The sequence below is a fragment of the Carcharhinus amblyrhynchos genome, chromosome 2 (assembly GCF_965287045.1).
Source record: "Carcharhinus amblyrhynchos chromosome 2, sCarAmb.v2.hapA, whole genome shotgun sequence".
NCBI classification, from domain to species: domain Eukaryota; kingdom Metazoa; phylum Chordata; class Chondrichthyes; order Carcharhiniformes; family Carcharhinidae; genus Carcharhinus; species Carcharhinus amblyrhynchos.
In genome coordinates this window covers 45,144,761-45,170,854 of record NC_137325.1, presented here as the reverse complement: position 1 = coordinate 45,170,854, position 26,094 = coordinate 45,144,761, and positions in this window count along the sequence as shown.

Sequence of the window (26,094 nt, the reverse complement as noted above, 5' to 3'; positions counted from 1 at the left end):
GGGAATGTCACAGCAGGGGAGAGAACAGCACAGCGCAGGAGAGAATGGCACTGCATCGGAGGGAATGGCACATTCGGGGTGGGAATGTCACAGCAGGGGAGAGAACAGCACAGCGCAGGAGAGAATGGCACAGCACGGGAAAGAATGGCACAGCATGGGAGAGAATGGCACAGCATGGGAAAGAGTGGCACAACACCAGAGGGAATGGCACAGCACCGGAGGGAATGGCACAGCACGGGGGAGAACAACACAGCACGGGAGAGAATCGGAGAGTACAAGAGAGAATAGCACAGTATGGCAGAGAAAGAGATAGCATGGGAGAGAACGGCACAGCATGGTAGAGAATGGCACAGCACAGGAGAGAATGGGATAGCATGGGAGAGAACGGCACAACATGGGAGAGAACAGCACAGCATGGTAGAGAACGGCACAGCACAGGAGAGAGTGGGATAGCATGGGAGAGAACGGCACAGCATGGGAGAGAACGACACAGCATGGGATAGAACGGCACAGCACGGGAGAGAATGTGAGAGCATGGGAGAGAACGGCACAGCACGGGAAGAACTGCACAGCATGGGAGGGGATGGCACCTGTTATGTCCATTCTCTCCAGTGCTGTGCCGTGCTCTCCCAAGCTGTCCCATTCACTCCTATGCTGTGTTGTTCTCTTCCGTGCTGTACCATTCTCTCCCGTGCTATGTTGTTTCCTCCTGTGATGTGCCGTTCTTTCCTGTGCTGTCTGTTTCTCTCCCGTGTTGTCTCACTCGCAACCGTGCTGTGCTGTTCTCTCCTGTGCTGTCCCATTCTCTCCTACAAGAAATAGGAGCAGGAGTAGGCCATCTAGCCCTTCGAGCCTGCCCCGCCATTCAATAAGATCATGGCTGATCTGTCGCTGTTCAGTTCCACTTTCCCGCCCTCTCCCCATAACCCTTAATCCCCTCTCTTATCAAAAACCCATCAACCCGCTTCTTAAAAATATTTAGCGAGGCAGCCTCCACCACTTCAACGGGCAGAGAATTCCAGAGATTCACCACCCTTTGAGTGAAGAAGTTCCTCCTCAACTCCGTTCTAAACCGCCCCCCTTTTATCTTTAGGCTTTGCCCCCTAGTCCTACTGTCTTTTTTGAGCGGGAAGAGTCTTTCCACCTCTATCCTATCCATCCCATTCATCATCTTATAAGTCTCAATGAGATCTCCCCTCATTCTTCTAAACTCTAACGAGTACAAGCCCAGTTTATTCAGCCTTTTCTCATATCTCAACCCCCTCAACTCCGGTATCAGCCTAGTAAACCTCCTCTGCACTCCCTCCAAGGCCAAAATATCTTTGCGCAGGTGCGGCGCCCAAAACTGCACACAGTACTCCAGCTGCGGCCTCACCAATGCCCTATACAGCCGCAGCAAGACCTCCCTACTTTTATATTCAATCCCCCTCGCTATGAAGGCCAGCATCCCATTCGCCTTCCTGACCACCTCCTGTGCAGTGTCGATCTACCCCGTGCTGTGGTTTTCTCTCCCATGCTGTCCTGTTCTCTCCCATTCTGTGCTGTTCTCTCCCCTGCTGTGCCATTCCCTTCGGTGCAGTGCCATTCCCTCACAGCACAGCAAGGGAGAGAATGGCACAGAACAAGAGAGAACTACACAGCACGGGAGAGAAGGGCACAGCATGGAAGAGAGCGGCACAGCACGGGATAGAACAGAACAGCACGTGAGAGAGAACAGCACAGAATGGGACAGACCGAAACAGCACAGGATGACACAGCACGGGAGAGAATGGCACAGCACGTGAGAGAACAACATAGCACAGGAGCGAATGGGACAGCATGGGAGAGAATGGCACAGCACAGGAGAGACCGACACAGACGGGGGAGACCAACACAACATGGGGGAGAATGGCATAGAACAGAAGAGAACAACACAGCATAAGAACATAAGAACAGAAGAAATAGGAGCAGGCTAGGCCATCTAGCCCTTCGAGCTTGCTCCGCCATTCAATAAGATCATGGCTAATCTGAAGTGGATCAGTTCCACTTTCCCGCTTTCTCCCTATAACCCTTAATTCCCTTGTCTGTTAAAATCCTATCTACCCGTGACTTAAATATATTTAGTGAGGTAGCCTCCACCACTTCAACGGGCAGAGAATTCCAGAGATTCACCACCCTTTGAGTGAAGAAGTTCCTCCTCAACTCTGATCTAAACTGCGCCCCCCCCCCCCCCACCCCCCCACTTATCTTGAGGCTGTGCCCTCTAGTCCTACTATCCTTTCTAAGCGGGAAGAATCTCTCTACCTCTACCCTATCCATCCCCTTCATTATCTTATATGTCTCTATAAGATCCCCCCTTATCCTTCTAAACTCCAACGAGTACAGACCCAGTCTATTTAGTCTCTCTTCATTACACAGCACGGGAGCGAATGCGACAGCACGGGAGAGAACGGCACAGCACGGGAGAGATCGACACAGCACGGGAGAGAATGATGCAGCAGGGGAGAGAATGGCACAGCACGGAGAAGAGCAACACAGAACAGAAGAGAATGGGATAGCACAGGAGAGAACAGCACGGCACAGGAGAGAATGAGACAGCACGGCAGAGATCGACACAGCACGGAAGAGAATGGGCAGCGCAGGGGAGAGCAGCACAGCCCAGGAGAGAAAGCACAGCATGGTTGAGAGTGAGGCAGCACAGGGGAGAATGACACAGCACGGGGAGAGAATGAGACAGCATGGGAGAGAATGGCACAGCACGGAAGAGAATGGCACAGCACATGTAGAAGGGCACAGCACGGGAGAGAATAGCACAGCATGGCTGAGAGTAAGGCAGTGTGGGAGAGAATGATACAGCACAGTGGAGAATGGCACATCACAGGCGAGAACACAGCATGGTAGAGAACAGCACAGCATAGTTGAGAGTGAGACAGAACGGGGCAGAATGACACAGCACGAAAGAGAACGGCACAGCACAGGAGAGGAGAGCACAGCATGGTAGGGAGTTAGGCAGCACAGGGGAGAATGACAGCACGGGAGAGAACGGAACCTCATGGGACAGAATGGGGAAGCACGGGAGAGAATGAGATGGCACGGAGAGAATGGCACAGCATGGGAGAGAACAATGCAGCACGGGAGAGAACAACACAGCACGGGAGAGAACAACACAGCACGGGAGAGAACAACACAGCACGGGAGAGAACAACACAGCACGGGAGAGAACAACACAGCACGGGAGAGAACAACACAGCACGGGAGAGAACAACACAGCACGGGAGAGAATGGCACAGAATGGGAGAGACTGATACAGCATGGGGGACAACAACACAGCACGGGAGAGAATGTGACAGCACGGTTGAGCGTGAGGCAGCACAGGAGAGAATGGCACATCACAGGAGAGTACACAGCACAGGAGAGAACACAGCACAGGAGAGAATGGGACAGCACAGGAGAGAACAGCACAGCATGACAGAGAATGAGATAGCATGGGAGAGAATGGCACAGCACGGAAGAGAACAACACAGCACAGGAGAGAATGGGACAGCATGGGAGAGAACGGCATAGCACGGGACAGAACGTGAAAGCACAGGTCAAACTGCACAGCACAGGAGGGAATGGCACTGCACCAGCGGAATGGCATGGCAAGGGGAGAGAACGGCACAGGACAGGAGAAAACAACAGCATGGGGGAGAATGGCACAGCACACGAGAGAACAGGACAGCACAGGAGAGAACAGGACAACATGGTTGAGAGTGAGACAGCACGGGAAGAACGGCACATCACAGGAGAGAACACAGCACAGGAGAGAATGGCACAGCACGGGAGAGAATGGCACAGCCCGGGAGAGAATGGCACATCATGGGAGAGAATGGCACAGCACAGGAGAGAATGGCACAGCACAGGAGAGAATGGCACAGCATGGAAGAGAATGGCACAGCATGGGAGAGAATGGCACAGCCCGGGAGAGAATGGCACATCATGGGAGAGAATGACACAGCACGGGAGAGGACGGCACAGCACGGGAGAGGATGGCACAGCCCGGGAGAGAATGGCACAGCACAGGAGAGAATGGCACAGCATGGGAGAGAATGGCACAGCATGGGAGAGAATGGCACAGCACGGGAGAGAATGGCACAGCATGGGAGAGAATGGCACAGCACGGGAGAGAATGGCACAGCATGGGAGAGAATGGCACAGCACGGGAGAGAATGGCACAGCATGGGGGAGAATGGCACACAACGGAAGAGTCTGACACAGCATGGGGGAGAATGGCACAGCATGGGAGAGAATGGGACAGCACAGGAGAGAACAGCACAGCATGACAGAGAATGAGATAGCATGGGAGAGAATGGCACAGCACGGGAGAGAATGTGACAGCACAGGTCGAGCTGCACAGCACGGGTGGGAATGGCACTGCACTGGTGGAATGGCACAGCAGGGGAGAGAACAGCACAGAACAGGAGAAAACAGTACAGCACTGGGGAGAATGGCACAGCATGGGAGAGAATGGGACAGCGCAGAAGAGAATGGCATAGCACGGGAGAGAATGTGACAGCACAGTTGAGAGTGAAATAGCACAGGAGAGAACAGCACATCACAGGACAGAACACAGCACAGGACAGAAAGGCACAGCATGGAAGAGAACAACACGGCACAGGAGAGAATGGCACGCATGGGAGAGGACAACACCGCATGCCAGAGAATGGCAAAGCAGAGGAGAGAATGAGACAGCACAGGAGAGAACAATACTGCACGGGAGAGAATGGCAAAGCACAGGAGAGGGGATAGCACGGGAGTGAATGAGACAGCCCAGGAAAGAACAACAGAGCAAAGGAGAGAACGACACAGTACGGTAGAAAATGAGACATCACATGTGAGAATGACACAGCATGGGAGAGAGCGGCACAGCACGAGAGAAAATGAGACAACACAGTAGGGAGTGATACCTCATGGGAGAGAACGGGACTTCACAGGACAGAAGGGAAAAGCACAGGAGAGAACGGCACAGCATGGGAGAGAACAACATAGCATGGGAGAGAACGGCACAGCACGGGAGAGAACGGCACAGCATGGGAGAGAACAACACAGCATGGGAGAGAACGGCACAGCATGGGAGAGAACAACACAGCATGGGAGAGAACGGCACAGCATGGGAGAGAACGGCACAGCACGGGAGAGAACGGCACAGCATGGGAGAGAACGGCACAGCATGGGAGAGAACGGCACAGCACGGGAGAGAACGGCACAGCACGGGAGAGAACGGCACAGCACGGGGGAGAAGGGCACAGCACGGGGGAGAAGGGCACAGCGTTGTAGAGAAAGGCACAGCACGGAAGAGAACGGCAGAGCACGGGAGAAAATGGCACAGTCCAGGAGAGAACGGCACATCACGGGAGAGAATGGCACAGCACGGGAGAGAGTGGCACAGCAGCAGAGTGAATGGCAAAGCACTGGAGAGAATCAGACCGCACGGGTAGAACGGCATAGCATGGGAGGAACTGTAACGCACAAGAGAGAATGGCACAGCAGCAGAGGGAATGGCACAGCATTGGAGGGAATGGCACAGCGTGGAAGAGAACGGCATAGCACAGGGGAGAACGGCACAGCACAGGGGAGAACAGCACAGCACGGGAGGAACAGCATAGCCCGAGAGAGAACAGCACAGCACCGTTGAGAGTGAGATAGTCCGGGAGAGAAGCGCACAGCACGGGAGAGAACGGCACATCACAGGACGGAACAACACAGCACAGGAGAGAATGGGACAGCATAGGAGAGAATGGCACAACACAGAAGAGAACAGCACAGCACGGGAGAGAACGGCCCAGCAGGAGAGAGAATGGGACAGCACAGGAGAGAACAACACAGCACGGGAGAGAATGAGACAGCATGGGAGAGAATGGCGCAGCACGGGAGAGATCACAGCACAACACAGGAGAGAATGGCACTGCATGGGAGAGAATAGCACAGCATGGGAGAGAATAGCACAGCATGGGAGACAACGACACAGCACAGGAGCAAATGGCAAAGCACAGGAGAGTGAGACAGCATTGGTAAAATGGCACAGCATGGGCAGAACTGCACAGGACAAGAGAGAATGGCACAGCATGGAACAGAATGGTACGGCACAGGAGAGAATAGGACAGCACAGGAGAGAACAGCACAGAACGGGAGACCGACACAGCACGGGGGAGAATGACATAGAGCGGGAGAGAAGGGCACAGCATGGGAGAAAATGGCATGGCATAGAACAGAATGGGACAAAATGGGAAAGAATGGTCCAGCGTGGGAAAGAACAGCACAGCACAGGAGAGAACGGCACAGAATGGCAGAGAAAAACACAACACGCAAGAGAATGGCACAACATGGGAGAAAACGGCACAGTGGGAGAGAATGGCACAGGATGGGAGTGAACGGCACAACACGGGAGAGATAGGCACAGCACGGGAGAGAATGCACAGCACCAGAGGGAATGGCACAGCACGGGAGGGAATGAGACAGCACGGGTAGAATGGCACAACCCAGGAGGGAATGGGACAGCACAGGAGAGAGCAGCACAGCATGGGAGGGAATGAGACAGCACGGGTAGAACGGCACAACCCGGGAGAGAATGGGATAGCACAGGAGAGAGCAGCACAGCATGGGAGGGAGCAGCACAGCCCAGGAGAGAAAGCACAGCATGGTTGAGAGTGAGACAGCAGAATGGCACTGTATGGGAGAAAACGGGACTTTACGGGACGGAATGGGGACGCACAGGAGAGAATGGGATGGCACTGGAGAGAATGGCACAGCATGGGAGAGAACAACACAGCACGGTAGAGAGTGAGAAGGCATGTCAGAGAATGGCATAACACAGGAGAGAAAGCACAGCACAGGAGAGAACGCCACAGAAAGGCAGAGAACAAGACAGCACAGGAGCGAGCAATACAGCATGGGAGACAACGGCACAACACAGAAGAGAATGGCACAGCACGGGAGAGAATGGCACCGAACAGGAGAGAACGAGACAGCATGGCAGAAAATGGTACGGCTCAGGACAGAACAACATAGCACGGGAGACAATGGCACAGCGCAGGAGAAAATCACAAATCGCGGGACAGCATGAGACAGCGCGAGACAGAATGACACAGCACGGGAGAGAACGACACAGCATGGGAGAGAACGACACAGCATGGGAGAGAATGACACAGCACGGGACAGAATGACACAGCACGGGACAGAATGACACAGCACGGGAGAGAATGACACAGCACGGGAGAGAATGACACAGCACGAGACAGAATGACACAGCACGGGAGAGACTGACACAGCACGGGACAGAATGACACAGCACGGGAGAGAATGACACAGCACGGGACAGAATGACACAGCACGGGACAGAATGACACAGCACGGGAGAGAATGACACAGCACGGGAGAGAATGACACAGCACGAGACAGAATGACACAGCACGGGAGAGACTGACACAGCACGGGACAGAATGACACAGCACGGGAGAGCATGACACAGCACGGGACAGAATGACATAGCATGGGACAGAATGACACAGCACGGGACAGAATGACACAGCACGGGAGAGAATGACACAGCACGGGACAGAATGACAGAGCACGGGACAGAATGACAGAGCACGGGAGAGAACAACACAGCACAGGACAGAATGACACAGCACGGGAGAGAATGACACAGCACGGGACAGAACGGCACAGCACGAGAGAGAGTGACACAGCACGGGAGAGAACGACACAGCACGGGACAGAATGACACAGCACGGGACAGAATAACACAGCACAGGACAGAATGACACAGCACGGGACAGAATGACACAGCACGGGAGAGAATGACACAGCACGAGACAGAATGACACAGCACGGGAGAGACTGACTCAGCACGGGACAGAATGACACAGCACGGGACAGAATGACACAGCACGGGACAGAATGACAGAGCATGGGACAGAATGACACAGCATGGGAGAGAACAACACAGCACGGGACAGAATGACACAGCACGGGAGAGCATGACACAGCACGGGACAGAATGACACAGCACGGGAGAGAATGACACAGCACGGGACAGAATGACACAGCACGGGAGAGCATGACACAGCACGGGACAGAATGACATAGCATGGGACAGAATGACACAGCACGGGACAGAATGACACAGCACGGGACAGAATGACACAGAACGGGAGAGAATGACACAGCACGGGACAGAATGACAGAGCACGGGACAGAATGACAGAGCACGGGAGAGAACAACACAGCACAGGACAGAATGACACAGCACGGGAGAGAATGACACAGCACGGGACAGAACGGCACAGCACGAGAGAGAGTGACACAGCACGGGAGAGAACGACACAGCACGGGACAGAATGACATAGCATGGGACAGAATGACACAGCACGGGACAGAATGACACAGCACGGGAGAGAATGACACAGCACGGGACAGAATGACAGAGCACGGGACAGAATGACAGAGCACGGGAGAGAACAACACAGCACAGGACAGAATGACACAGCACGGGAGAGCATGGCACAGCACGGGACAGAATGACATAGCATGGGACAGAATGACACAGCACGGGACAGAATGACACAGCACGGGACAGAATGACACAGCACGGGACAGAATGACACAGCACGGGAGAGAACAACACAGCACAGGACAGAATGACACAGCATGGGAGAGCATGACACAGCACGGGACAGAATGACACAGCACAGGAGAGAATGACACAGCACGGGACAGAATGACACAGCACGGGAGAGAACAACACAGCACAGGACAGAATGACACAGCACGGGAGAGCATGACACAGCACGGGACAGAATGACACAGCACAGGAGAGAATGACACAGCACGGGACAGAATGACACAGCACGGGACAGAATGACACAGCACGGGACAGAATGACACAGCACGGGAGAAAATAGCACAGCACGGGACAGAATGACAGAGCACAGGACAGAATGACACAGCACGCGAAAGAATGACACAGCACAGGACAGAACGACACAGCATGGGAGAGAACGACACAGCACGGGAGAGAATGACACAGCACGGGACAGAATGACACAGCACGGGACAGAATGACACAGCACGGGACAGAATGACACAGCACGGGAGAAAATAGCACAGCACGGGACAGAATGACAGAGCACAGGACAGAATGACACAGCACGCGAAAGAATGACACAGCACAGGACAGAACGACACAGCATGGGAGAGAACGACACAGCACGGGAGAGAATGACACAGCACGGGACAGAATGACACAGCACGGGACAGAATGACACAGCACGGGACAGAATGACACAGCACGGGAGAGAATGGCACAGCACGGGACAGAATGACACAGCACGGGAGACAATGACACAGCACGGGACAGAATGACACAGCACGGGACAGAATGACACAGCACGGGACAGAATGACACAGCACGGGACAGAATAACACAGCACAGGACAGAATGACACAGCACGGGACAGAATGACAGAGCACGGGAGAGAATGACACAGCACGGGACAGAATGACACAGCACGGGACAGAATGACACAGCACGGGACAGAATGACACAGCACGGGACAGAATGACAGAGCACGGGAGAGAACAACACAGCACGGGACAGAATGACACAGCACGGGAGAACATGACACAGCACGGGACAGAATGACATAGCATGGGACAGAATGACACAGCACGGGACAGAATGACACAGCACGGGAGAGAATGACACAGCACGGGACAGAATGACACAGCACGGGAGAGCATGACACAGCACGGGACAGAATGACACAGCACAGGAGAGAATGACACAGCACGGGACAGAATGACACAGCACGGGACAGAATGACACAGCACGGGACAGAATGACACAGCACGGGAGAAAATAGCACAGCACGGGACAGAATGACAGAGCACAGGACAGAATGACACAGCACGCGAAAGAATGACACAGCACGGGACAGAACGACACAGCATGGGAGAGAACGACACAGCACGGGAGAGAATGACACAGCACGGGACAGAATGACACAGCACGGGACAGAATGACACAGCACGGGACAGAATGACACAGCACGGGAGAGAATGGCACAGCACGGGACAGAATGACACAGCACGGGAGACAATGACACAGCACGGGACAGAATGACACAGCACGGGACAGAATGACACAGCACGGGACAGAATGACACAGCACGGGACAGAATGACACAGCACGGGACAGAATAACACAGCACAGGACAGAATGACACAGCACGGGACAGAATGACACAGCACGGGAGAGAATGACACAGCACGGGACAGAATGACACAGCACGGGACAGAATGACACAGCACGGGACAGAATGACAGAGCATGGGACAGAATGACAGAGCACGGGAGAGAACAACACAGCACGGGACAGAATGACACAGCACGGGAGAACATGACACAGCACGGGACAGAATGACATAGCATGGGACAGAATGACACAGCACGGGACAGAATGACACAGCACGGGAGAGAATGACACAGCACGGGACAGAATGACACAGCACGGGACAGAATGACACAGCACGGGAGACAATGACACAGCATGGGACAGAATTACACAGCACGAGACAAAATGACACAGCACGGGACAGAATGACACAGCAAGGGAGAGAATGACACAGCACGGGACAGGATGACACAGCACGGGAGAGAATGACACAGCACGGGAGAGAATGACACATCACGGAACAGAATGACACAGCACGGGAGACTGACACAGCACGGGACAGAATGACACAGCACGGGACAGAATGACAGAGCACGGGACAGAATGACACAGCACGGGAGAGAATGACACAGCACGGGACAGAATGACACAGCACGGGACAGAATGACAGAGCACGGGACAGAATGACAGAGCACGGGACAGAATGACACAGCACGGGAGAGAATGACACAGCACGGGACAGAATGACAGAGCACGGGACAGAATGACAGAGCACGGGACAGAATGACAGAGCACGGGAGAGAACAACACAGCACAGGACAGAATGACACAGCACGGGAGAGCATGACACAGCACGGGACAGAATGACATAGCATGGGACAGAATGACACAGCACGGGACAGAATGACACAGCACGGGAGACAATGACACAGCACGGGACAGGATGACACAGCACGGGAGAGAATGACACAGCACGGGACAGGATGACACAGCACAGGAAAGAATGACACAGCACGGGACAGAATGACACAGCACGGGAGAGAATGACACAGTACGGGGGAAAATAGCACAGCACGGGACAGAATCACACAGCACAGGACAGAATAGCAAAGCACGGGACAGAATGACACAGCACAGGAGAGAATGACACAGCACGGGACAGAATGACACAGCACGGGAAAGAATGACACAGCATGGGAGAGAATGACACAGCACGGGGAGAACGACACAGCACGGGACAGAATGACACAGCACGGGAGAGAATGACACAGCACGGGAGAGAATGGCACAGCACGGGACAGAATGACACAGCAAGTGAGAGAATGACACAGCACGGGAGAGAATGACACAGCACGGGACAGAATGACACAGCACGGGACAGAATGACACAGCACGGGAGAAAATAGCACAGCACGGGACAGAATGACAGAGCACAGGTCAGAATGACACAGCATGGGTCAGAATGACACAGCACGGGACAGAACGACACAGCACGGGAGAGAACGACACAGCACGGGAGAGAATGACACAGCACGGGGAGAACGACACAGCACGGGAGAGAATAGCACAGCACGGGAAAGAATGACACAGCACGGGAGAGAATAGCACAGCACGGGAGAGAATGACACAGCACGGGACAGAATGACACAGCACGGGTCAGAATGACACAGCACGGGACAGAATGACACAGCACGGGACAGAATGACACAGCACGGGACAGAATGACACAGCACGGGACAGAATGACACAGCACGGGACAGAATGACACAGCAAGGGAGAGAATGACACAGCACGGGACAGAATGACACAGCACGGGACAGAATGACACAGCACGGGAGAGAATAGCACAGCACGGGACAGAATGACACAGCACGGGACAGAATGACACAGCACGGGAGAGAACGGCACAGCACGAGAGAGAATGACACAGCACGGGAGAGAATGACACAGCACGGGACAGAATGACACAGCACGGGAGAGAATAGCACAGCACGGGACAGAATGACACAGCACGGGACAGAATGACACAGCACAGGAGAGAATGACACAGCACAGGACAAAATGACACAGCACGGGACAGAATGACACAGCACGGGACAGAATGACACAGCACGGGACAGAATGACAAAGCACGGGAGAGAATGACACAGCACGGGGCAGAATGACACAGCACGGGAGAGAATGACACAGCACGGGACAGAATGACACAGCACGGGACAGAATGACACAGCATGGGACAGAATGACAAAGCACGGGAGAGAATGACACAGCACGGGGCAGAATGACACAGCACGGGAGAGAATGACACAGCACGGGACAGAATGACAAAGCACGGGAGAGAATGACACAGCACAGGACAGAATGACACAGCACGGGAGAGAATGACACAGCGCGGGACAGAATGACACAGCACAGGAGAGAATGACACAGCACAGGAGAGAATGACACAGCATGGGACAGAATGACACAGCACGGGACAGAATGACACAGCACGGGAGACAATGACACAGCACGGGAGAGAATGACACATCACGGGACAGAATGACACAGCACGGGAGACTGACACAGCACGGGACAGAATGACACAGCACGGGACAGAATGACAGAGCACGGGACAGAATGACACAGCACGGGAGAGAATGACACAGCACGGGACAGAATGACACAGCACGGGACAGAATGACAGAGCACGGGACAGAATGACAGAGCACGGGACAGAATGACACAGCACGGGAGAGAATGACACAGCACGGGACAGAATGACAGAGCACGGGACAGAATGACAGAGCACGGGACAGAATGACAGAGCACGGGAGAGCATGACACAGCACGGGACAGAATGACATAGCATGGGACAGAATGACACAGCACGGGACAGAATGACACAGCACGGGAGACAATGACACAGCACGGGACAGGATGACACAGCACGGGAGAGAATGACACAGCACGGGACAGGATGACACAGCACAGGAAAGAATGACACAGCACGGGACAGAATGACACAGCACGGGAGAGAATGACACAGTACGGGACAGAATGACACAGCACAGGACAGAATGACACAGCACAGGAGAGAATGGCACAGCACGGGACAGAATAGCAAAGCACGGGACAGAATGACACAGCACAGGAGAGAATGACACAGCACGGGACAGAATGACACAGCACGGGAAAGAATGACACAGCATGGGACAGAACGACACAGCACGGGAGAGAACGACACAGCACGGGAGAGAATGACACAGCACGGGGAGAACGACACAGCACGGGACAGAATGACACAGCACGGGAGAGAATGACACAGCACGGGAGAGAATGGCACAGCACGGGACAGAATGACACAGCAAGTGAGAGAATGACACAGCACGGGAGAGAATGACACAGCACGGGACAGAATGACACAGCACGGGACAGAATGACACAGCACGGGAGAAAATAGCACAGCACGGGACAGAATGACAGAGCACAGGTCAGAATGACACAGCATGGGTCAGAATGACACAGCACGGGACAGAACGACACAGCACGGGAGAGAACGACACAGCACGGGAGAGAATGACACAGCACGGGGAGAACGACACAGCACGGGAGAGAATAGCACAGCACGGGAAAGAATGACACAGCACGGGAGAGAATGACACAGCACGGGAGAGAATAGCACAGCACGGGAGAGAATGACACAGCACGGGACAGAATGACACAGCACGGGACAGAATGACACAGCACGGGACAGAATGACACAGCACGGGACAGAATGACACAGCACGGGGAGAACGACACAGCACGGGACAGAATGACACAGCACGGGAGAGAATGACACAGCACGGGACAGAATGACACAGCACGGGACAGAATGACACAGCAAGGGAGAGAATGACACAGCACGGGACAGAATGACACAGCACGGGACAGAATGACACAGCACGGGAGAGAATAGCACAGCACGAGAGAGAATGACACAGCACGGGACAGAATGACACAGCACGGGAGAGAACGGCACAGCACGAGAGAGAATGACACAGCACGGGACAGAATGACACAGCACAGGAGAGAATGACACAGCACAGGACAAAATGACACAGCACGGGACAGAATGACACAGCACGGGACAGAATGACACAGCACGGGACAGAATGACAAAGCACGGGAGAGAATGACACAGCACGGGGCAGAATGACACAGCACGGGGGAGAATGACACAGCACGGGACAGAATGACACAGCACGGGACAGAATGACACAGCACGGGACAGAATGACAAAGCACGGGAGAGAATGACACAGCACGGGGCAGAATGACACAGCACGGGAGAGAATGACACAGCACGGGACAGAATGACAAAGCACGGGAGAGAATGACACAGCACAGGACAGAATGACACAGCACGGGAGAGAATGACACAGCGCGGGACAGAATGACACAGCACAGGAGAGAATGACACAGCACAGGAGAGAATGACACAGCATGGGACAGAATGACACAGCACGGGACAGAATGACACAGCACGGGACAGAATGACACAGCACGGGAGACAATGACACAGCACGGGACAGAATGACACAGCACGGGACAGAATGACACAGCACGGGAGAGAATGACAGAGCACGGGACAGAATGACAAAGCACAGGAGAGAATTACACAGCACGGGACAGAATGACACAGCACGGGACAGAATGACACAGCACGGGAGTGAATGACGCAGCACGGGAAAGAATGACACAGCACAGGACGGAATGACACAGCACGGGACAGGATGACACAGCACGGCAGAGAATGACGCAGCACGGGAAAGAATGACACAGCACGGGACAGAATGACACAGCACGGGACAGAATGACACAGCACGGGAGAGAATGACGCAGCACAAGGAAGAACGGCACAGCACGGGCGAGAATGAGACAGCACAAGGAAGAATGGCACAGCACGGGAGAGAATGGCACAGAACGGGAGAGAATGGCATAGCACAAATAAGAACGGCACAGAACGGAAGAGAATGGCACAGCATGGGAGAGAGTGGCACAGCACGGGAGAGAATGGCACAGCACGGGACAGAATGACACAGCGGGGGACAGAATGACTCAACACGGGACAGAATGACACAGCACGGGAGAGCATGACACAGCACGGGACAGGATGACACAGCACGGGTCAGAATGACACAGCACGGGAGAGCATGACACAGCACGGGACAGAATGACATAGCACGGGAGAGAATGACACAGCACGGGACAGAATGACACAGCATGGGACAGAATGACACAGCACGGGACAGAATGACACAGCATGGGAGAGAATAGCGCAGCACGGGACAGAATGACACAGCACGGGAGAGCATGACATAGCGCGGGACAGAATGACACAGCACGGGACAGAATGACACAGCACGGGACAGAATGACAAAGCACGGGACAGAATGACACAGCACGGGACAGAATGACACAGCACGGGACAGAATGACACAGTACGGGACAGAATGACACAGCACAGGAGAGAATGACGCAGCACGGGACAGAATGACACAGTACGGGACAGAATGACAAAGCACGGGACAGAATGACACAGCACGGGACAGAATGACACAGCACGGGACAGAATGACACAGCACGGGACAGAATGACACAGCACAGGAGAGAATGACGCAGCACGGGACAGAATGACACAGCACGGGAGAGAATGGCACAGCACGGGACAGAATGACACAGCACGGGACAGAATGACACAGCACGGGACAGAATCACACAACACAGGACAGAATCACACAGCACGGGAGAGAATGACACAGCACGGGACAGAATCACACAGCACAGGACAGAATAGCAAAGCACGGGACAGAATGACACAGCACAGGAGAGAATGACACAGCACGGGACAGAATGGCACAGTACGGGACAGAATGACACAGCATGGGTCAGAATGACACAGTACGGGAAAGAATGACACAGCACGGGACAGAATGACACAGCACGGGAGAGAATGACGCAGCACGGGACAGAATGACACAGCACGGGACAGAATGACACAGCACGGGACAGAATGACACAGCACGGGACAGAATGACACAGCACAGGAGAGAATGACGCAGCACGGGACAGAATGACACAGCACGGGAGAGAATGGCACAGCACGGGACAGAATGACACAGCACGGGACAGAATGACACAGCACGGGACAGAATGACACAGCACGGGACAGAATCACACAACACAGGACAGAATCACACAGCACAGGACAGAATAGCAAAGCACGGGACAGAATGACACAGCACAGGAGAGAATGACACAGCACGGGACAGAATGGCACAGCACGGGACAGAATGACACAGCATGGGTCAGAATGACACAGTACGGGTCAGAATGACACAGTACGGGAAAGAATGACACAGCACGGGACAGAATGACACAGCACGGGAGAGAACGGCACAGCACGGGACAGAATGACACAGCACGGGACAGAATGACACAGCACGGGAGAGAATGACACAGCACGGGATAGAATGACACAGCACTGGAGAGAATGACACAGCACGGGACAGAATGACACAGCACGGGAGAGAATGCCACAGCACGGGACAGAATGACACAGCACAGGACAGAATGACACAGCACAGGAGAGAATGGCACAGCACGGGACAGAATGACAGAGCATGGGAGAGAATGACACAGCACGGGACAGAATGACACAGCACAGGAGAGAATGACACAGCACGGGACAGAATGACACAGCACAGGAGAGAATAGCAAAGCACGGGACAGAATGACACAGCACAGGAGAGAATGGCACAGCACGGGACAGAATGACACAGCACGGGACAGAATGACACAGCACGGGACAGAATGACAAAGCACGGGAGAGAATGACACAGCGCGGGAGAGAATGACACAGCACGGGACAGAATGACACAGCACGGGACAGAATGACACAGCACGGGAGAGAATGACACAGCGCGGGAGAGAATGACACAGCACCGGAGAGCATGACACAGCACGGGACAGAATGACACAGCACGGGAGAGAATGACGCAGCACAAGGAAGAACGGCACAGCACGGGCGAGAATGAGACAGCACAAGGAAGAATGGCACAGCACGGGAGAGAATGGCACAGCACGGGAGAGAATGGCACAGCAGAAGGAAGAACGGCACAGAACGGGAGAGAATGGCATAGAACTGGAGGGAAGGGAACAGCACGGGAGAAAATGGCACAGCTCGGAAGGGAACGGCACAGCACGGGAGAGAATGGCACACCACAAGAGAAAATCGCAAATCCTGGGAGAGAATGAGACAGCGCGGGATAGAATGACACAGCACAGGAGAGAATGACACAGCATGGGAGAGAACAACACAGCACGGGAGAGAAGTGTACAGGACGGGAGAGAATGGCACAGCACGGAAAAGATTGACACAGCACAGGAGAGAACAATACCACAGGAGAAAATTGCAAATCCGGGAAAGAATGATACAGCGCAGGATAGAACGACTCAGCATGGAAGGGAATGGCACTGCATGGGAGAGAATGAGACAGCACAGGAGAGAACAGCACAGCACAAGAGAGAACAGCACAGCACGAGAGAAAATCGCAGAGCACAGGAGAGTATGAGGCAGCACAGGAGAGAACGAGACAGCATGGGACAGAATGACACACCACAGGAGAGAATGACATAGCATCAGAGAGAGAACAACACAGCACAGAAGAGAACAACACAGCACAGAAGAGAACTACACAGCACAGAGGAGAATAGTACAGCACGGGAGAGAAGGGTACAGCACGAGAGATGACGGCACAGCACGGAAGAGAATCGCAAAGCCTGGGAGAGGACACAGCATGGGAGAGAATCGCAAAGCCTGGGAGAGGACACAGCACGGGAGAGAATGGCACAGCATTTGAGAGAACAGCACAGCATAGAAGAGAATGGCACAGCACAGGAGAGAATGGGACTGCACGGGAGAAAAAAACACAGCATGGGGAGAACGACACAGCACAGGGGCAAACGGCACAGCACGGTAGAGAGTGAGACAGCACGGGAGAGAATGACATATCACGGGAGAAAACAACACAACACGGGAGAGAACAATACAACACGGGAGAGAACAACACAGCACGGAGGGGAATGGACAGGAGAAAACTGCAAATCCCAGAAGAAAATGAGACAGCGTGGGAGAGATTGAGACAGCACGGAATAGAACGACACAGCACAGGAGAGAATGACACAGCATGGGACAGAATGACACAGCACGGGAGAGAATAGCACAGCATGGGGGGAACAACAGAGCACAGGAGAGAACAAGACAGCACGGGAGAGAAAGGCACAGCACGGGAGAGAACAGCACAACACGGAGGGAGCAGCACAGCATGGTAGACAACAACACATTATGGGAGAGAATGACACAGCACGAGAGAGAATGACACAGCAGAGGAGAGAACAGCACAGCATGGAAGAGAATAGCACAGCACGGGAGAGAAGGACACAGCGTGGGGAGAACGACAGAGCACAGGAGAGAACAAGACAGCACGGGAGAGAAAGGCACAGCACGGGAGAGAACAGCACAACACGGGAAAGAATAGCACAGCACGGGAGGGATGGCGCAGCATGGTAGAGAACAACACATTACGGGAGAGAACAGCACAGCAGGGGAGAGAACAGCACAGCACAAGAGAGAACACCACAACACAGGAGTGAACGGCACAGCACAGGAGGAAACAGCACAGGATGGGAGATTATGGCACAACAAGGGAGAGAATGACACAGCACAGGAGAGAATGGCACAGTGCGAGAGAGAATGGCATGGCACAGGAGATAATGGCACAGCGCGGGATAGAACGGACTGCAAAGATTTCTGTTACTGTGCTAGAGGCCTTGAGGTAATTTCCACAAGCTGCTTCTACAAATTTCTTCCACTGCTGAATCATTCACTCATAGCTGAAGAAAATGAAGGGATGGGTTGAGTTCAAGTCTGTCCCGTCAACAATTTGGGTTTTAAAAGACCTTGGAAAAGGGTGCGCTGATATAAAAAAATTAAAATACACCCTCACCTGAACCTCATTCCCCTGAACACTGCTCCCTCCATAGAACAGCACCCCCACCCCCAGCATTGCCCACATTGATACCGGAGTTGAGGGGGTTGAGCTATGAGGAGAGGCTGAATAAACTAGGCTTGTACTCGTTAGCGTTTAGAAGAATGAGGGGAGATCTCATTGAGACATATAAGATGATGAATGGGATGGATAGGATAGAGGTGGAGAGACTCTTCCCGCTCAGAAAGGACAGTAGGACTAGGGGGCACAGCCTCAAGATAAATGGGGGGCGGTTTAGCATGGAGTTGAGGAAGAACTTCTTCACTCAAAGGGTGGTGAATCTCTGGAATTCTCTGCCCGTTGAGGTGGTGGAGGCTGCCTCGCTAAATATTTTTAAGACGTGGGTTGATGGGTTTTTGATAAGAGAGGGGATTAAGGGTTATGGGGAGAGGGCGGGAACGTGGAGCTGAGCCACGACAGATCAGCCATGATCTTATTGAATGGCGGGGCAGGCTCGAAGGGCTAGATGGCCTACTCCTGCTCCTATTTCTTATGTTCTTATGTTCACTCCCCACCCCCCAGCACTAGTCTCCATGACTGCTCCAGGCATTGGGCCGAGGGCAGTGCCCAGGCGATGTCAGGGAGCTGCATCTGGGCATGAGCTTTTTCCTACTAAGTGATGCACAGACCTGAACTACACTGGCAGATTCTGCTCGCCAGGTGCATGTTGTGGAAGACCTGTTGCAATTCATGCCATTGTGAATGGATTACATAACAGGGGAGGGGTAGGGGGGAACTATCAAGCATAAAGACCTGATAATCCGATGTTAACATAGTCTACTGGGGATCTGACGTTGATTCCCGTTACCTATTGAGGGGGGGGATGGGGACCATCGCAACAGGAAGTCCTGCCAGCATACCATTTTGAATGTTCCACAAGGTTTACTGTTCCTGCCACCAAAAATGGGAGCGGAAAATCCCCATCTGTATAAATACAATCCTTTTTCTTTCATTTTTAATTCATTGCCTCCTTTCAGTACCCAGGCTCCTTCTTTACGTGTGTTTGACTGCACCTGCAATGCAAGGCATTCTTCAAAGGTGATACAAAATCCTAAACGAGTTATCAAGAACAACAGCCAGACAATGAACTTAATTTGGAATAAACTTTACTACTTAACCACTCACCGAACTTTCTGCTGCAATCGCCAACAATTTCTTGTCTTTTACATTCTATAGCAATGGTTTTCACCAAGCGATCACCACCCCCTACCACCAGATCTCATTCCCCCACCCCACGTTATTCCTCTGGTACAAAGAAGTTATGCCTGACCAAGCACTTAACAGTGAGATCGGCAATGCAAACGATCAGTGAGCAGAAATTCCACTTGGCACAATCCCAACACAAATACCTTCTGCACTTTCGGAGCTAAGTGTACTGCAACTTTAGTGGGATTGAACAACTGAATAAATCTAAAATCTTGATTCACCTGAGTAGGGGCATATGGACGACAAGAGAGAGCAGTTTTTTTCTGTGACAAAGTTCCATCTAATAGTGCTCTGGCACCACTTGTGGACCTCACTTTAAGCGGCATATTTATTGTTTGAATTATTTCCAGGCTGTTACCGTTGAGTGCCTCACAGCAAATTCCCCAAAGGCTGAAGGTAAGATAGCAATGAGAAATTTAATTTTAAATGCAGCTGAAGATTTGAAGGGGAATTGGTGGAGTTTCTGCAACACATTACATCATCAGGAAATCAATATCAAAGCTTGAACTGGCTATCACAGCACTGTAACCTCCTCAGTGCAAATGTTACACTACAGTCTTAAATTGTGCTACCCATGCTCTTTGATTTAAACAGTCTGATCCATGCTGATGCACAACTAAATGTGAACTAAAACTCAACTGTGCTGTAGGGTTCTCTCTTGATATTGGACATGGTCTGATACATGCAAATAGGCATTTGAAACAATCTGAATTTATTTATTTTTACCACAACCTCCCCTCATATCTGACACTATTAACATCAGTGGTGTTAGAGTCTTCCCATTAGATTCTACTTCATGGAAAGCAATCAGCGTCAGAAATCCTCAATGTAAACACATCCACTTGTTCTTTCATGTGTATTTTTAACCTTGACTGTTGAGAGTGGGATTTTGTTCAGCCATTTAGGACATTCAGTTTCACTCACTGTAAATACTCACGTAAAATGGTGCAGTTGTTGGCATGTTCACCATTCATCACTGCGATCACAGGTCAAGTTTGTGACTGTTGTCGTTTTGTCAGTTCCAGCTGTTTGACATGGGGACGGGGTGCACAGGTAGATGTCAAATGCACCATCCTAGCTTGAAAGCTTGACAAATGAGGATTCTAGTAGGTTGTGAACAGATTCTGTTTCCTGACCCTGGGGAATGCATTGTTTGAACACCTGGCACAGGGACAACTGCTTAATCTAGAGGGCAGCGCACAGAATTATATTTCTTGCCAGCATGGTGATATTTGAGTGAAATCTCCTGCGCTGCTGGGTTATTCAGAAGATGTCTAACCTTAGAGAACCACTTTAAATGTTGGACAAAGCAGCATCCCTAGCTTTTTTGCAATGTTTCCCGAGGTGCCATCAACCCAGAACATCCAAAAAGAAAGAGGGACCCAAACTGATTTCCATTTTTGCCACTAAAGGCATCTTGAAGACATTCATCTGTCTTCATATGCAATAACCGCACCATGACTTACTGGTTCTGAGTTCCCCTGCAACATGTCTAATATTCCCCTCAGTGGCCCATTTAGTGAGAGGCTACATTTAAAGAATTACAAAGGAGGCTTCCAGGGTCTGGGCTTTGATCCAAAAACTAAAATGAAAATTACACTGCTGTAATTTGCAGCCTTTGATGTCACAGGTCCATCTCAGTGTGTTGTGATATGGGAAGCAATGATAATTGGAGTGTCCATGCCCATAACTCATTCCCATCCCATTCCTTCCTGGATCAATGGATTTGTTCGTGCAGGGGCAGCATTTGTTGCCCATTGCTCATTGCCCTCAAGAAAGCGGAGGTGAGCCCCATTCTTGAACCGCTGTGATCTTGAGTAGGCCACTAGAGTTGACCAAATTTCTGGGGGTCTGGGATCACATGTAGATCTGATCAGGTTAGGAGGGAGGATTTCCTTCCCGACCAGACAATCATAAACCAAATGGATTTTTACCACAGTCAACAATAATTTCATGGTAACTATTACTAAGACTGCTCGGTGGCACAGTGCTTAGCACTGCTATCTCACAATGCCAGGGACCCGGGATCAATTCTGGCCCTTGGCCGACTGACCGTGTGGCATTTGCACATTTTCCCATGTTGCTCCAGTTTTTGTCCACAGTCCAAAGATGTGCAGATTAGATGGATTGGCCATGCTAAGTTGCCCCTTAGTGTCCTAGGTTAAATGGATTAGCCATGGGAAATGTGTGGGGCTACGGGAAAATGGCGGGGGACAGGGTCAGAGGGTTGGTGCAGACTCAATGGGCTGAACGGCCTGCTTCTGCAGTGTAGGGATTCTATGACTCTATGACTAATTTCAATCCAGTTTATTTATTAAGTTTAAATTCCAGGTGCTGGAATGGGAGAGAACATGGGTCCCCAGAGCCAGGGCCTTTGAATTGTCTGTCCATTGACATTACCATTACTTTAGAAATGGAAGGTGTACTTTGCACTATAAATATTTCCCTAGGACATACTTCCTCTTGAACTTTATTTTGGTGTGGAAAGGAACTAGTTATGGATTAGTCAGTAGATCAGATTTTTTTAAAAACTCACTCTAATCTTTCTCAAAGGGTAAGAATATAAAATGTGCAGTGATATTGACCAGCTAAGTTACAAAATTTATCTGTATACGATCTTAACTTTGCTTTGGTTGAGTGTTTGTCGAACACAAAGTTTGTCTTATATTCTAATAAAGTTTGGAGCACAATTTAAATATTGTTTCTGGTAAATGTCTGCATTACATGACTTGCGTAATTTATGAATGTACATCTTTATGCACAATACAAACTGCTACATTCTCTTTCCACATTAAACTGAATGTTATATGTACAGTTCTGCAACTGGGTAATAATGTCTCATAGAACAGGAGAAATATCAGTGGTGATCATGCTTTAATGCTCCAGCTTGTTTTCAGACTGCAGACTATGTAACCAACGAAGCTACTGTCACACCAAGAAGACGTGAAAGGGAATATATGTAATATATCATCCTGGCTACTTAATAAAATTATAGTATTTTAAATATAAGATAACAAAGGCTTTACACTGAATGAAGACATGACTGGCTACAACTCACACAAAAGGAATTTCTAGCCTTCAGGACATCACAGCAAACTCATTGCCTCTAAAGAGGCACTAATGCCCCTGTACCTGCAGAAATTAAATTCCAAGGAAATGCACAAAGGCCTATTTACATTTCTGAGGCAAATCTCTGGTCAATGGAGGCAACTTGTCTATGAGCACAAAGGACCCTGGAATCTCTGGTAAACCTATTAATGGATGAAAAATTAACCATCTCAGGATCCCAATCCAGGAACTTACATCCTTTTCAGACCCAAAGGACAACTGCCTGAAGCTGCTGGAACCTGTAATATTGTTTTTTAAAGCTAAAGGAGCAGAGGCTGACAAGAAAAGAGGGTCTGAGGGGGGTGTTGGGTTGCGTCAGCCTCATGACTGTGTACTGTGTTGGGGGGTGGCCCATGATTTGAGTGGTGAGGGAGGATGTTGCTCTTTTATGAGAGGTTGCTGGTGCTTCCCTGGATCTCAAGGTCCAGCACACCATGTCCCCGCTTGCAGGTAGTACATGTAAAGCCCACCGGGTGCCGTTCCCCCGGAGGTCCAAATGAATGGTGGGGGGCTGGTAAATTGGCAGCCAAACCTGCGAACGACATTCAAATTAGTGGGTTTGCATAACCACCGTGACATCGGGACTTGCGCCAATCATCTGAAGAGATCAGAGAATCGGGCCCACATGTGTGCCAGTGATAGAGGGATCTTGCTGTTGTGATAGTCAATAGGATTCCAGCAAAAGTCCTGCTCAAAAGACAGGTAAACCACATCATAAAATTTGTACTGCCAGAAACTCAAAGTGGGGTCACTTGCAAGATGATCTTCACCGTAGAGCAAATGGAAAAGAAATGCTATGCATGTGGCACTCTAATGTATCTTTGTTGACTGGATAAAGGCTTTCAACATGGCAAGCAAAGAAGCCTTGTGCAAATAAGTCTCAGCAAAATTTGTAAATGTGATGTAGATTGTAATTCTCCTGAACCTGGGGGATTTACACTGGCATTAGATGCTAATTTATGCACAGCAGATAACCTGCTGGCCAGCCCTGCTGTCCCGAGACCGGGCTGCCATTTTTAAAGCATGAACTGATCTCTCTGCTCGGACACAGGCCTCTTCCCAAAACAAATAAATGGTGGCCCCCATACCTTGACCAGGGCAGCACCACCAACCCTTAACTGCACTGCCCCATGGCACCTTGGTAATGACACTGCAACCTGGTGCCTTGGGCCCAGAGGGGGCTCAAGGAGGCCGGTGGCCACCTGCTCCGCTGCTGATGCTAGGCTGCAGAGGAAGGGTTTCTCAAGGGTCCTGGGAGTTGGGTGGGCTTGGATTGGGGGCAACGTGTTGACCTCGCCACACTCTGCCAGGATGGAGCAGTGGTGGTTGGAATGCCGTTTCTAGCCCTGGCAGACCCGGTCACCCCTGGCATGGTGATTTCATGATGTGGGTATGCCGGCGTTGGACTGGAGTAAACACAGTAAAAAGTCTGACAACACCAGGTTTTAGTCCAACTGATTTATTTGATAATAGACTCAGAACTCTCCATTCACCTGATGAAGGGGCTAACCCCGAAAGCTTGTGAGTCTATTATCAAATAAATCGGTCGGACTAAAACCTGGTGTTGTCAGACTTTTTATGGTGATTTCAGGCAGCTCTGTGATCAACATCTGCATTCCTCCCTGTTAGCTGTTCCATTTCTGAAATGGCCAGGTCACGTCCATCTCCATACCACCCTCCGGGTCATCTGGCAGGATTTTAAATCTTTGCAGCACTCCAATCTGCAGCAGACATTTTCCTTTCTCCCTGTCAGAAGCTGCAAGTTTGAGCTGACCCATTTGATGTCTTCTGACAGAGAGGAGATATCAATTTCACCAGGTAGAGAGAATTCCAGTCTGCCCAGCTGTATGTTCAGCCCCAGTGTCTGCACACAGCTTTGATTTGAAGTTGCTATGGCTTCCCAGCAAGCTGAAATCATTGAAACCCTCTCTATTGCACTTAAAGCCTTTGATCTGTCACAAATTCAAAGTGCAGTGCCTCATAAAAGATTCAGCTGCCAGCTCAATGGATTTCTTTCATTCTCTAGCCACCTTTGTTTATTTTTATTTCCCTTCACAGTTGAAAGCACCTCAAGTACCTCATTGATTCTGAAGACAAATGTTAGCAGAGTCTAAGCCTGATTGGCAGCCTGTGGTTTCACTCCCTCTTTTGCAAATCATTTTGCCTGGGGGCTCGGGTCAGATAAATCTCAAACCTGCGTAGTGTGTGTGTGTGTGTGTGTATGAGGGGTGGGGAGGAAGTCTCTCACTGCTGGCGGGCTGGTGGTACTTCCTTCATCCTCAGGGTCCAGCACGACAAGTCCTCGCTGACAGGGCTTGTATGAAAGTTTGCCTGGTGTAGATCCTGCTGGGGAGGCGGGTGAATAGCAAGAGCTCTTTGAATTGGGCTTCAAGCCTGCTAATTATATTTCAACTTGTGAATTTGAATATGCTGTGGGTGGGAAGACGATTTGGGCCAGCAGGACAGGCCGGGAGCATTCACGTTGGGTTTGGCACGTGGCAAATACCCACTTTTT